Source organism: Amblyomma americanum, chromosome 2 (genome assembly GCF_052857255.1).
Source record: "Amblyomma americanum isolate KBUSLIRL-KWMA chromosome 2, ASM5285725v1, whole genome shotgun sequence".
Taxonomy (NCBI): Eukaryota; Metazoa; Arthropoda; class Arachnida; order Ixodida; family Ixodidae; genus Amblyomma; species Amblyomma americanum.
This window is the reverse complement of record NC_135498.1, coordinates 108,302,879-108,314,855: the sequence shown is the minus strand read 5'-3', so window position 1 is coordinate 108,314,855 and position 11,977 is coordinate 108,302,879. Positions and strand designations below refer to the sequence as shown.

At 46.3% G+C, this 11,977-nt stretch overlaps 1 long non-coding RNA gene across 1 annotated transcript; it reads left to right on the top strand.

Moving 5' to 3' along the window:
- Positions 1-8,021: 8,021 nt before the first annotated feature.
- On the top strand, positions 8,022-11,719 carry LOC144118945 (uncharacterized). Its single transcript, XR_013312202.1, has 2 exons — positions 8,022-8,052; positions 11,509-11,719. It is a non-coding gene; the product is annotated as an uncharacterized LOC144118945 (long non-coding RNA).
- The last annotated feature ends 258 nt before the right edge of the window (positions 11,720-11,977 follow it).

Below are 11,977 nucleotides of genomic sequence, written 5' to 3'. Positions count from 1 at the left end.
ACCATTTCCATTCCCCCCAAAAAACAATTATTATTATTATTATGTAGGCCAGTTGGTGAAACATCAAGATGCTATAGGGACCCCAGCCTAAAGTTTGCTGCGCGACAACAGCGCCGTGCACTTTCCGTAGCGGCGGAATTCTGAGGCCTGCGTTGATGCCGCGCGACGGCGCCGCGGCGCACTGACTGGCCGTGTTCGCCTGCTGCGCGTGCTTTCTCCCTCCGCAAGCTGCTCGCACCCGTGCGCTCGTCCCGTCCCGGGCGCGGCGGATGCGAGCACACGCCTGACGACTGCACAGTGCGCCGTTTATGTCCATCGGTGGGCAGATTTTATGCGGTAATTGAAGTGGCACGTGGCACCGTGGTTGACTAAAGGCTGAGAAGCGTCTAGCTTGACTTGTGGGATTCCCCGGAATGATGCATTTGCTTACCGCCGTATGTGCTGTCAACAGAAATTACGCAGCTGGCAGACATCGTTCAATGCGAAGTACCGGTGCAGTATCGGGCGCTGCAGTATTGATTAAAAAAGAGTACTAATGATCCATCCCCTGCGGCAACAGGAGAGAGCGCAGGTGGGCACTTAATATATGTGCACTTACTCGGCCGACACCACGTAAACTGGCAGCGCATACAATTGCGAAGGCGAAGATGGCAGGCAGCATTCCACATGTGAGCTAACATTTTGTCGTACACAAGAGGTAGCAGTGTGGCTCTGCAGATTGCAGACCACGAACTGTAGACCTCGGACGGCCGCCCAATAGTGTTACGGGCCCGGTCGATGCGCATCAAAACTCAGTCGTTCCAGTGCTTTGAGAGTTTAACATCCCAAGGCTCTACGTAGATTGTGCGCAAAGCCATTTTTGAAGGGCTCCGGATTAACAGGCTTTTTTTAGATATCTGTATGGTAAATACGCTATCTGCGGTAACTACGGCCATACGCAAAAGGAGCTAGGCAAGCGCGACACCGGCAGGACGGCAGGAACGGCAATGAGCTACCATATTCAAATTAAATCCGTTTATTCGGACATGAAACACAGTACATGTCTAAGGAATGAGGCAAAAAGAAAGCAAATAAAGCACTTCCTGGCGAGGCTTCACCCCGGATTACACATCAAGGGCAGAAGGATGGACAAATCAATTTTCCTAAAAAAAAATGAAATAACAAAATATATAAAAACAAAACCAAATACCGTCAATCTATGTTTTGACCTAGTTAGATATCAAAACACACACATGACATTATAAACACAGAAAAATACAGCCATACCGCTACAATTCGCGACACAAAAGAAAAGTTGGGACTAGGCAAAAAAACCTCATGTCATAAGTATTTGGTACATCAGGAAGAAGTGAAAATAGCAACTTTATTTCCTTTTTAAATTGAGAAATGGTTTTCCAGGTTAGATCGTCATGGATAAATCAAGGGTAGGCATTACATACTGAAGTAATTTGGTTATGTATGTGTTGGGGGCCGTAGTTAGTTCGAGCTCGAGTGTAGATGAGAGAAGTAACATGTAGACTGTAGTGTATATTTCTGTTCACATATCTTTGTCTGAAAGATGTGATGTTCTGGTGAATTATCTGAGAAATATGTACAGCAGCAGAATAGTTATAACACAATGGTAATGCAGGAATATGAAATACCTGAAATAAGTGGTCGCCCATACACTGGTCTGGGGAACATACGCGCAAAGCTCTTTTTTTGTAAAGCAAAAATCTCTCTGAGTCGTATTTGTTGCATGTACCCCAGAGTGATCTGCAGTATACCAGTTTAGAAGAAATTAGAGAAAAATACAACTGCCTTCTAGTCTGCACGGGCAACAGGTGCCTGATGCGATTGAGCACACCACTCGATCGACCTACACGCAAACGAACATGATTTGCATGGTCGTATCAGCCGTAGGCTCATGTTAAACATCTCAAACTTCAATTGAATGGGATTCATTAATGTGCACCGACAACGCGAAATGCGCTTTCATATTTCGCACAAATCGAAACGCGACGCGATTCGGCCTGTGACAATGGGGTGAGGATTCCGCCAAAGCTTTTGAAACATTGCGGAAAGGGAAAGGAAAAAGGTAACAGAAACGTGTGACCAGCACGCACGGCGGAAGCAAGCAGATCGAAGCTGAGCAAGCACAGATTGAAAACGCTAAGAAAAATTATCGCGAAACGCAATAGTGACGCATTTTTCTTCGAACGTCGGTTTTAGGTTGTTTTCACTTCGTACAGCACGTGGTTATGCACTGTGGGCACAAAACTAGGCTTAACAAAAACAGCGCCCTTTCGGGCTTTGTTCTTGACACCGCGCACAGGAGCTGCTCCCTCTATAAAGCACGAGAGCAACCGCTAAATTTCCGCAACAGTGCTAAAGCGCGAGAACAACCCTCGAGCGCGCACGCACTTCTCTCATAACGGCGTCCATGCACGAGGCAACAGAGCATAACGTACGCGAAGCAAGCTCCTCTCACAACGGCGCCAAATGTCGAACCAGACAGACGAGTGCGCGCGCGCGCAAAACGAGTTCTCTTTGCGTGCAAGCGGTGCAGACGCACACAAGTCAGTGGCCAAGCTCATCGTCCTGCCGGATCAATCACGAGAAATCGCACGGACAGGGCGCTGTTCACTGGCATGCGCAGCGCCCTCTGGCCACGTTGTTTCCGCTATAAACTGCAGCACACACATGACCGAGGGAGGTGACGACACAGGGCGGTCGCTAGAACAATTTCTGTGACCGCCGGTATATATAGTTTTCAGCACCTCAGTACTGAAGCCAAGGACGAACACGTGGAAGGTGATCCACATTTATTGGAGGTCCCGGTAGCCGCGGCTGGTGAGCCGGCGTTGCGGGCTGTCGACGTTGCTGGCCAGGCCGCTTGGCAAATGCGTTCTGTTTGCGCTCCGAGCTTCGTCTTCGTCATCGCCGCTGGCGATACCAACGCCGCTACAGGTGCTCCCTCCCGCTAGCGCGGTGCGCGATAAAGAAACAAGAAAAAAATGTATGTACAAGTTTCAACATGTCGGTCAAGTTCAAGACACAGTTAGGTCCGTTAAGGCCGCCGGGCGGGAGATGCAAACTCGGGCGGTCGAACCTGGCTACTTCGCAAAGGGTGAGGGGAGCCAGAAAAGAATGGTGACGGAATGAACTGGCGGGAACAGAAATCCACGAATTGGCTTCGAGCTGGGTGTGCGCCAGTCTTAAGGTCAACTGGTGTGGCCGGCGGTTGGGTTGAAGCGGGCCGGGAAATACCAGTGCAGAAAATGCGGTCGCGTGGGGATGTACGCGAGATATGCGATGTGCGCGGGCCGAGGTGGTGCGGACGAAGGTATGGCGTGGGGAAGACACATCCGTAGAAGTGAAGGCGATGCATCCGCCACTGGCGATGGTGAAACGACGGCGGACGGCACGGTGCTTGAGGTCTGCTCCGTGGGGCACGGGCTGCTTTGTCAGGAAGTTGTCGAAACGGGCGACAGGGTGCACCGGCTGTCTTCAAAAACGAGCTCATTGTGGCATAGGGACAGGTGACTGGGGGCACAGGACGCAAATCCGAGCGTTGTTGTCGGAATTAGAAGGATGGGGCAGTGCCAAGTCCATAGGAGGTGTTGGATGGGGCCCGCTGTAATGCATCGCAAACATGCCACCCCCTTCGGTGCCTGTTCCGTCTCTAGCGGAGGCACAGTTACGTGGGAAGGTGCCAGGGGGGCAGGAAGACTTGGCGGGCGGTTCAGGTGGTGCGTTATGCGCGACAAGGCTCTGGTGTGGCTTGCATGCACGCCTCACGACAAGAAGGACCGATGGACTCAGTGGGGTTGGGCTTGTGGTAGCCGGCGAACATGGGACTAGAAGTGATGCGGCGCCGATCAGAAAACATTGCGAAGAGGTAGGACACGTGCCGAGGAAGAACTCTTCTGGTGATGATCCGAGGGCAGGCGCCACAGATAGCAAGCAGGGCTGGACAGGAGGCGCCCTGGGCCGGGAGCTCGCAGGTAGATGGCCGTCCGTAGGGGCCAGTGGAGCAAACTTGGGAGATACCGGGGTTGAGGGCGGCTCCTGGGTAGTAGCTGGCAGAGGGAAAACGGAAGCAGCTATGAGGGGGGATTCGGCCAGTGGTCGCGAGTTAGTGGCGGCGTAGCTTCTGAACCCGGAACAGCTGTGCAGAGAGTCAGCGGGAGCTCAAATCCAAAATACGCCGTCAGGCCCTCCTTGAAGTCGGCGTAAATGTCGATGCCAGGAGCCGGCAACCGCAGCTTTCCCAGGAGACTGTGTGGGAGTTCGCGGCTGGCGTGCTGATATCGCAGCAGCTGGCTGGACACATGGTTGACATGAAAGTGCGAGACCAGCAGCGCTAGCCTCAAAACAGGGTCCCTGGCATAAAACGCAGGCAGGCCGGGCAGCCGAGGAACTAAGGAACGCTGATACGGCTGAAGGAGCTCACCAGATGCGATGGTAGACGTGTACATGGCGGCTAGAATAAGCTGCCTAAAACCGGGCGCGAACAACGGGCGTTTAGCGGCAAGACCAAGAGGAGGGACAGGACGGGCAGGAGCGCAGATCCGTCGGGAGCAGCGTTGCGTGCGCCGAAGCTGTCGTGCGGAGTCACCAGACGTGGAAGGTTATCGACATTTATTAGATTTATTGGAGGTCCCTGTAGCCGCGGCTGGTGAGCCGGTAGAGCGGGCTGTCGATGTTGCTAGCCAGGCCGGTTGCCGAATGCGTTCTGTTCAGCGCGAGGGACCTCGCGCTCCGAGCTTCATCTTCGTCATCAGCTCCGCTGGCGACGCCAGCGCCGCTGTAAACACTTGTAATACATCAGAATTTTTTTCGTGTCTAGGTAATAATATTATAATTATAAAATTTTATTCAAAGTAGGGATATATTATAGGACGCAGACAGGCCAAAGCCACAATTGGTCTTGTAGGGCGCCGTTCGGCAGCATCGACAACCTATGTTGCTTTTGTCACCCATAGTTTATGTTGAGAAATTCCAGTAAGGGTTAGCAATTCCTCTAACCTAGCAATGACATCATGTGTCTGACTGCGAGTGCTTAAGTAAAAAATATATTCAAGCATCTCATTGAATATTTGAATATTTATGGTACATAGTATGATATTGTGAATTCGCTAAAATTGGTTCGTACTCTGTGGAGAACATATCGAGGAATGTTTCGCAATGGGACTGTTTTAACATTTTCGAACTTGAAATCACATTTCCAGAAATACAGCAATGAAGTAATTGTTTCAACAAGCTGTCAAAAAAAGGTAGACTAGAGGAGCGGAATAAACTTTGTTAATCGTTAGGTTTTGAATATATAACACTTTTAGCCATGTTTCTAAAAATACGATTGATCCTTTTTTCCATGTAAGAGAACAGTTAAAGAAACAGCACATGCTATACTTAAGCAGACCATATGCCATAGCTAAGCAGAGCCATTAAACATCTAACAGCAGATGATAGGAAGGCTTTCAGAGCATACAACAAGCTTGCCACGCCTCTGAGCTTCTGGCTCAGTTAAGTCATGTGTGTATTCTAGGAAAAATTGCCGTCAAGGTATATGCCAACACATTTTACATAGAGAACACAGGTACTTATGGGCAAGAACATGATGTGCAGTTGGAACTATGCAATAAAACAGATCCATCATTGTAGACAAGCTTGTTCGTATTTTCAGAGCAGAATAGTTCAGTTTTCAGGGGGTTAATTTCAATGAACTAATATTATAAGTAATCATAAAGCTTAGTAGCACCATGCTGAAGTTTCATAGATGAAAAATTGGCGTTAGTTTAGATGAGCAGGGTGTCATCTGCGTATTGATAAAGCTGTGATGAAGTTATAGCATTGGGGAGGTCATTAACATAAAGATTAAATAAGATAAGAGAGGTGTTAAGGTGAATCGCTGCAGAATACCGCTAAGTAAATTTATAATTCTGTTTTGTGTCGGTCCAATTGTCACTGTTGAGACCGCTCAGATAGATAGTTCCTTATTAACATCAGAAAAGGACCATGGAAGCCATAGCGAGACAGTTTTTCACACAGGATATCATGATTTGTAGTACTAAGAATCTTAACATACAAGAAAATACCAAATGACAATTCGTTTTTATGAGAACTGGAAGGAGGGGAATCCGACTGATTTTCACCTACCCAAGCGCAGCCATACGGCTACAGAGGAAATCATTACAGATTTCATAGAAGCATGGCTGTTGAAGAAAAAAGAAACAGTACAAGGTGAACACTTGTACTGCTTTCATCTAAACAGCACCCTCAGCTCATATCAGCAAGTTCTTTGTATAGCTATCGGTGGCGCGTACAGTGATAAGGAGATGCATTGGCCCCAGCCTTCAGTCATCTTGCAGTGTATGGTCGTTCTTTCTGCTGTATTGCGGTTCTGTAGATAAATTAATAGTCATGAATTCTTGGTTTGGCTGCAAAAAGATGTTTTCAAAGGAAAGGTTCACGAACATTAAATGCTTCAACAGCTGGCGTCATTATTATGAGAGTGCTGGTATTGAAGCCCCAGAGACTCCAAAGCATGTTTTCATGTGTAAGAAGCGTTTGGGTGTTGCTATGCGGCAAAAATAAGAACAAATTATTCTACATTTAAGACCCAAGAGTTCCCGGTGCTTTGTTTCTTTTCCGGTTCTAAAAAAATACTAAAGAGCGCCGCTGTGCGGGGTCGTGAAAAAGGGTCTCCAGAGTAACAGATCAAATATGAACACCGCTTTTAAATACAAACTGTATGGTGGGGCAGCCTAAAAAGAATGTAAACAATTAAGCCCCTGCGTGTGCCACTACGTACAACAGGCTACGCTTTTAAATGCAGCTCACAACACGGCAGGAATTCAGACAAATTCTACACATAAATTACGTTAATCATTTTTGTCGGTACAGCCAGTCCTTAAGGCTTGCCAAGAGCTGTAAGTCTTTAAATGCGCGCACAGATACCAATATGTTCACCGCGGCTTCATTATTGCAAAAGGGGACTAAAATCTATTCTCGGCAACATGACTATAGAGAGGCAGCTTTTCGCAGAGCGTAGTCTCAGTACTTCATTCGCGCCCTACGCAATTTCCAGCCTGGTAATGTCGCACTTCTCTAGTCGGTTTCTCAAACACTGCTTTTGACTTGACCCTACACGGAACTTGGGACCATGGTGATGAAAGCGCTGCGAAAGCTAGCGGGAAGAGAGAAGTGCACCAACCTTGTGCTGTGCGCAACGCACCCCAATGGATTGGTGAGGCTGAGCACCCTAGGGAAGTTGTGACCTAGAGGTGGTTGTGAAGGAAAACAGTTTTACGTGACTGTGGCGACGGCAGCACTAAAGTTGTCGAAAGACTAGTGCTTTCGAAACACACACACTGTCTGACCAGTGGCTCGTTTGGTGCAGTCGTGCACGTACTTGTCTAGAGCGCTAAGAACGGCTCCCACTTTTTTACAGCTATGAGAGTCCCTGCTGGTTTTTCAGGCCGGCACAGCTTTTCAATACATCAAGAGTTAAAACACGATCCATGGTAATCTGCATGCACGAGAGTCTAGTTTCTAGCCATAGACCGCCTGTAAATGACAGAAGTGTGATTTTTTTTATTAAAAAAGTGTGTGATTCTCGGTGCGCCGTTTCCGCGTTCTGAACAGCTATGTGGACGAGTGTACATGCACTCATTACTATTTCTGAACCGCGCGCGGCCGGTGCTGATAAAATGTGGACAAGTGGCTGTGCCAAACCAAAGAGCGCCTCTGTAAGAGTATTGGTACACGAATACCTAACATACATCCTTTCGCTCAGTGTTTAAAAGCGCGTTCTCAACAATTATCCAAACAAGCACCTAAATTTTACAAGTTCTTTTAGAATGCGATTGGTGCGCGCTTTTGTAGTTTTTCGTTTAATTGCCAAGATGAGTGAAAAGCCGGTCATAAAATGGCAACTTCGACATCAAAGCGAAATTAGAAATTTTTCGTGCAATACATAGATTTCTTGTTTTCCCCTAGAAACTATTGGGATGCTACTACACATGCGACGGCGCATACTGCGAAGCACCAAATGGCTACCCATGTTATGTATGTATTTTATTTCAAAATTTGGCATTTTATTCTTTAACGATGACTTTTCTCAACCTTTCATACTACTATTGCCTTGGCTTTGTGTTGCGACATCTTTAGCAATTTCCGATCCAACTGCTGTCAACTTTGCCCGAAGCTTGCTTTCGTATTTCTAATAACAAGGTTTTTAAGGCATAGAGGCCTGGAAACAATTTTCCGAGCATTGGAAGCAATGTTAGTGCTGGAAGAAGAATATCTCGGCAGTGCATACAGGAGCGCTAACTTCCAGGTGCTGCCTTTGTTGCGACAGTGACGCGCAGTCTTGATAGATAATTAGCGATTAGAAGTTTTGGAAAAAATTTCCCACGCCACCGCACCGGAGGCAAGAGCGGATGCTCTTTGTTAGCGTCGCGCTGGTATCGCAGGCGCGCTACGACACTCACCGGCTGCGATGGCAACGTTGCAAGGGGGTACGGTGTTCTGTTTCTTCAGCTCCTATGGAATGAAGTCTCCGGAGAGCCAGTGCGTTGTTTGACTCGACTTTTTACGCCTCTAAATGCGCTGCGTTAAGGCGCTTGCCAGCAGGAAAGATTTTGCAAACTGCAACTGGTAAGCAACTCAGCACAAAATAACTTGTAAAGAATTCAGTCAAAGGAAGTAAACAAGAGAAAGGTCAAGTACGCGATTCGGCGGCATTTCGAAAATTACAGTTGAGTTTTTCAGAACGCTCCTAATTTTTTTTTTTTCTGCGGTGTCTCACAATAATTTCCGCAAATTTTCTTTCATCTTGTTCCTACCCTTTAGTTCTAAGACGTTCGCGCTTAGCTTTGATATCGAATGGTATTTTTTTATTGTCTTAATTTTTTGCTATGCATGTTTTCCCCGTCCAGAACAACAGCCTGTAGTTAATAACTATGTACACTAAATAAACAGAATTTGAAAATAAAGGCTAAACAACAATATCAGACGAAATGTAGAGCTCATCGCAGCACCGCGCAATGCGATTAAGATATGTCACTACTCAACCGGACTGTTCCTGTTGCGCAATACCCTCCTGCAGTTTAACGCGGCATCAAGAGCTAAATCAAGCCATCGAAGAATTCTTCATTGGGAAATAGCGAAATAAGTACAATGTGCTTGAGCGTACCTTAAAAAAACGACTGTGCAGGAGCGATGTCTTTAGAACGACCTTTCTTAGCGCAACCGGACAAAAAAAAGTAGGCAACCAGACAGCGCTACTTTGCAGTGTTATCTCACTACCGTCTCGTCGTGCTACAAAAGGCCCTTCTAAGAATGTGAACCAACACCCTTAGCATTAAATTTTGCTGCAATGTCGCTGTCTTGGTATCCATTTAGTGGAGCATGAAATTGGCGTAAGCGCGCCCGTACTAACGCCTCGTGAGCGCTTGCTATTGCTTCCCATAATTGATATTTGCAGTTTGGAGGGCGTGCTTTGTACAGGAAGAAACAAAAATTTGGTGAGCCAGGTCATGCACAAAAACATATCTCTTGCACCACCCACTGCAAAGCAGCGGATCGAAGGGCAGTCGAGGCAAATGGCTTATAAGCTTTTTCGCTGCTAAACTTTCAAGAAGAGTGAGAAAGAGAGAGAGGACGAACCCTCGCAGCGTCTATCCTCGCTGCCGGCAGGCGCCGGAGCGCGCACGCTATACCAACGCCGCGAAAGCGGGCAGCCTGCGCTCCTCTCGCCAATTGGTGGGCCTGCGAATTGTTGACAAATCCTGTACATTTACATCTCTCCAAGGTGGCATACTAGCCAGGTTTTTGGCAGCAGTAATTTTTTTTATGCAGCATTAAATAATGAACTTTGACACTCGACTGAACACTTAAAATATGTAACTTGTCTGAGAAATGTGCCGTTGAGTGCGATTATCGAAAATAAATATTTTTGTTTTGTTTTGTGCAATAAACCGAGCGGCTGCAGAACGGGTGGCGCCATGGAAGGCGGGCGTTCTGGCCTTAAACGCACTTTCGTTCCCCAATGTTGAACAAGTCACTACACCTAAATTAAATTGCAATCATATGGTGTATCAGCTGCAGAGAATCTGCGACTGAAGTGGCGACTGCACGGCTTAATTCCTATGTCTTGATAGATCTCCTATCCGCAATGCTCTTAAGCTGCGAAAATTGCACACTGCTCTAGGTATTGAGGTGACTAGAAAGCATGCAGAATATCTAAAATAGTCGCGATTTACATGCACTTTTTTTGTCCTGATGCTTCCGATGGACAAAAGCCAATAGCTACCCGCTGTAATATTTGCTCCAGTGCAGATTCCCTTCCTATCATTTCCGCATGAATTCTCCTTGCGTACTGTAGTACATGTGCCATCCGAGAAGCAGCGAAAGTACCCTTATCATACAGGGAATCGGCTCAAAATTACGCCCAAGAACGCTGAAGTTCATTCATCTTGAGAACTGGCCGAAAAAAACACAGGACAAAGCAAGAGACACGTACACAAGCACTGATTCCAACTTTTATTTGAAAAATTACAAGGGAGTTGGAAGTTTGTCCTTGAGAGTGTGTCCCTTGCTCTGTCCTGTGTTTTTTTCGTGCAGTTTCGAAGATTTACCTAACGAACGAACTAGGCCGCCAGAAAATAGCTCAGGTTGAGTTTATCAGTTTTCGTTTTTATCTGCCTCGGGCAAACAAGAGAGCCGTAAACACAAAAGAATGCTTACCGTACAAAATTCGGTGCAAGATGCTCCTTACATGAATTTCCAACTAATTCTTTATTTAGGGCATAACGTCATGTTCTTGTTAACACAAATCATCAATAGTCGCTATACCCTAAATTGTACGTTCGGTGTGCTTTTACAATTTAATATCTTGCCACCGTGAAAGATCTAACGAAGGAACTGAATAGGCCGTTTGACATTGCGTTGGGAGCACGTCGTGAGCACGTCGTGAAGGAGTGAGAGTAACAAACAAAATGTACGCTGCACCTCCGCTGGGCTGCATACAAAAACCTAACGTAAAAAACCTTCACGAAGCTTCATTCTTATCGGTGCACTGGCGTACTTGTCACGTGGAACCGAACTCGTCTCTATCGGATACCAAAATCAATGCTGGGTGCGCGCATTTTGCGTGAGTAGATTTTTGGCATACGAGCTGCGGCTTGAGTTTTCTTTAATCAATAAAATTTCAGCTCATCCTTGTAAAAAAAGGACAAAAATAAAACCAGAAGAGCTGCCGTACCTCATAACTTTGATGCATATATTTTGATATGTGAGAAGATACTATGGCGGTAACTTTTTTTCATCTTCAAATATGGGTAAATAGTGCTCAAACTTTTAGCCGTTTTATTCAAATTATACATACAAAACGCATAAAGAGCAGTTACATTTTCTCGTATTGTTCGCCGTCTTTTAAGCAGTTGTACAGAAAGAGCATTAAACAATGTTTTCTTCAAAATCTCACGCGCATATCTTATGTTTTTTTTTGTTCTCTCTCAGAGCTCAACCGTTTATCAAGCCCTAGCGCTCAATACTAATGTCACTTTGATGTCGTGTGCCGTGGGAAACTGCAACAACGGAACCTGTGTTGCAAATGGCACAGTGGAGCAGTGCTTTCAGCAACCGAAGTAGAAGAATGAGGTCTCTCGGCGTCGGCACATTCCTGCTATCTGATGGGATGTTACAAAAATAAAAGATGCACAGCCGTTGATGTCTTTTTGGTATGCATCTTTGAAATATCTGCAAATATCGGCTACATTCTTACAGACATGGCAGCCCTTAGGGGTAAAAGGCTATTAAACATCCATTTCAAAAAAATTGTAATAATTTGATAGTATTATTTTTGTTTCTTTTTGTTCATATGCTTAAATAAACAATGAATGCTTTCTGAGTAAGATACGAGTAAAATTAAGAACCTTCTTGCAGATATGCCGAAAATGCACCTCTTGCCCGCTTAGTACCCGCCGCT